We start from the raw sequence: 3,274 nt of genomic DNA, 5'->3' as shown, positions 1-3,274 counted from the left end.
GAGAGAGAGAGAGAACAGAGAGAACAGAGAGGGGGATTAGGGTTTCGGTGAGAATTTCTTGTAGAGAGAAGAAATCAGAGTGATTTCTTGAGGGTTCTGTGAGGGATTTGTGACTCTATGTGTACTGAGGCTTCTCTGTGAAGTATTGTTCATCAATAAAAAGCTCTGAGGCCCATTCCTGCCGTGGATGTAGACCATTAGGGTCGAACCACGTAATCTGGTGTGTTCTTTCCTTGCTTTTAGTTTCTTTATTGTTCTTATTGCTCATATTTGATTCTTGATGCTTTCTTGCGATAATATTGGAAGATATTCATCATTTCTGTTGAGCTGTATAATACTGTTCAATCTCGAGGTGTATATTGGTAATCTGGACATCTATTGGTATACTGCTGTTTCTAGGGTTTTGATTATCATCAAACTGTGGTTATTATGAATATTATGTTTTCTGTTTGAGAATATATCAGAGGGCTTATATTCGGTGAAAACAGAATAGCTTTATAAAATAAAACTTTAGTCTATAATATCATAATAACATTAAACCTTTTTCAAATATAAGAGGGTTTTTTTTATAACAACGATAAATAACCACTTTTATGCACCAAAACTACTAGCCAATTACGATATCCATGAACATAGATGTGAACTGGGAAAAAAAATCATGTATATGCTGCTAGGAACCAGATTAATTGCAATAACCCTTTAATACGAAAACAGCTAAAATATATTCAATGAACCAACTAGCCAGGATGAGGAGTATCAAAATCGATCGCTTCAAACACAATTATGAGCGTACAGTTCCACAATATTCAATGTATACACAAAACGTACAAATTGAACAGCTATTGAATTCTAACTTTGTTAGACACCACGTTAGATTAATCAAATTTATTTATCAAATATCACTCAAAATTAATCTCGCAATACTGGAGTTATGTTAGTATTCTACCCTCTTACTGGAAAAAAAAATGTTATATATTATATTCTCATCTAATATCATATTTGATTGATGTGACATTATCCATCAACCATTAAAACAGTTTCTTTTCAAGTGATCCTAATACACACCCAAAGAAAAAGTCCATGATTCACTAACGGATGCACGCATATAGACAGACACAAACACATCCACAAGATGGAAACTTAACAAACAAATCCACAAGAAATTCTGTACAACTTCACGGTTTTATGTACAGAAGTTCTGTTTATAATTCTGCTCTAGAAACTCCCTCATCCAATTCTAGTTTCTCCCCGTCACATTGGCTCTCCATGGTTGAAATGCTCCCGAGAAATCTAGAGATGGGATGCCAGTGTAGGGGTCAAAAACTGCAATCAAAGTTCTGTTTATAATTGCATCACCACTTTGCGTATACTTCTGCTGCAGGCTCGCTATATAACGTGTTACATATTCAACAGTTACAGAATCCACAACCGTTAGCCTATGGTTTTCACACTCAATGCGTGCTCTGTTTATCGAGACACGAGCATCTGCTTTCAGTCCAATTTCAGAGCACAGGCCAGCGCAACGTGACCGTCCAATGACACGATCTTCCTAACCGATCTGAGAATAGAAGCCACGAAAAAGATGGCGAACACAAAATCGCAAGTAAACAGGTCATGGGTAATGTACTAGCCAAAACAACAACAGCATTAATAATTATGCTAGAAAACTAAGATTGTGACACTTAGCACTTCCCTTAATGCAACTAAGAAATTAAAAGAATCCAAAAGCACCAAAATTTTAAAGCATATGTCTTAAAAACTTACACAGAAAAGTGAACCCATTTGCCCATTCGCCCAGCAGAAGGCCGGGTCAAGCATTGCAACACATGTCACAAGTATCAGAAAAACAAGGGAAAAATAGATTTTTGCCCTCAAAGCAAAGCACGAAGGGCAAACTTCACGGTTTCATTGTCTCATTAGTATATCAAATTTATTACAATCTCAAATTACAATAAACCTGGCCCCTGGGATTAGAATCTAGCGCTATAATCTGGCTATCGAATCAAATTGGAACAAACGAAGTCCTATTAGTGAAAAATCACCAAACTACAAAAAATCTAAACGAAATTCGCTTTTGAGACAAAAAAAAAAAAAAAAAAAAACAACAACAACAACTTTTACCAATGGAATATGATTACATGGAATGGTAAGTGTCGGATTACACGGAGTTTAGGGGTAGAGTTCTTTTCGACACCGAGAAATATGACGTCTGAGTCTATTAGCTACAAACTAGGGTGGCGTTACCTTTGCGGACAGCTTCGCAGGCGTACGTACTCCACCTGGAACCAAATGCCCGTCCGGAGAGAACACCGTTATTGCACGGTCGTCCCTCGCCTTCGTCTTTCTTCTTTGGCTTCTGTTTTCTGCTATAGGAAAAACAAAAACAATTTCTTCTGCGACAAGGCTGAGAGCATTCGCAATTGATTCTTTATCTTGATACGTAAAATTAAATATTTTGAAGATTAATTTTAAATATAAAAAATTTTTTTTATATTAGATTATATATTTTTAATTAAATAATAATAAAATAATAAAAAGAGAGGAGAAAAAAAAGAAAAAATTAGAAAAAGAGAAAAAAATAATAAAATAATATTTAAAAAAAGAAAATAATATTTTTAAAAATAAATAATTACTGTTTATAGTTATTTAAAATTATAAAAATAAATAAATTAATATAGGTGATTTTAAGATAAGTTTATTTAAATTTAAAAATAAAAATAAAAATAAATAAACTATTATTAGTGATCTGACTGGGACATCCCGCGAGTCGCTCTGAAGATCGCTGACAAAAAACGGCATCGTCTCCGGGAGGTTTCAGACAGGCCGAGAGCGTAAGCCCAACTTTCCAGTCGAAAGCCTTGAAGTGGTAGCCTGGCCCAATCTCAAACCAATCCAACCGATAGCAGTAAACCAAAATAATTTGACTCATAAATGAAAAATATTTTTTAATTATTTGATAGTATGTCAGGAAATAATAAATGACATTTGTCCATTCCAAATAGGAAAATGGTAAAGATATAACCCTTAAATCTGAAAGGAAATAATTAACTGAATCGTGAGATTTTATTTAAGAGTAATGTTATATATAATTAAGAAGTGTACAAGTGTCTTATAATTATTTTTAAAAGAATAAAATTTATTATTAAAAAATTATTTTTTTATGTGAATTTTATATTTATTTATTTATTTCAAAATAATTATGTTGTCTTTAGTACTCATTCACTGTAAGTATCATTTTATTTATTTATTTATTTTTCATTACTTTTAAAGATAT

General features: G+C 33.0%; 1 long non-coding RNA gene across 1 annotated transcript; it reads right to left on the bottom strand.

Moving 5' to 3' along the window:
* Positions 1-954: 954 nt before the first annotated feature.
* On the bottom strand, positions 955-2,419 carry LOC122311476. Its single transcript, XR_006242798.1, has 2 exons — positions 2,245-2,419; positions 955-1,558 (listed from the first exon to the last, which is right to left on the bottom strand). It is a non-coding gene; the product is annotated as an uncharacterized LOC122311476 (long non-coding RNA).
* Positions 2,420-3,274: the final 855 nt, after the last annotated feature.

Source organism: Carya illinoinensis, chromosome 5 (assembly GCF_018687715.1).
Source record: "Carya illinoinensis cultivar Pawnee chromosome 5, C.illinoinensisPawnee_v1, whole genome shotgun sequence".
In the NCBI taxonomy this organism is placed as follows: Eukaryota; Viridiplantae; Streptophyta; class Magnoliopsida; order Fagales; family Juglandaceae; genus Carya; species Carya illinoinensis.
This window is presented reverse-complemented; position numbering and strand designations above follow the sequence as displayed.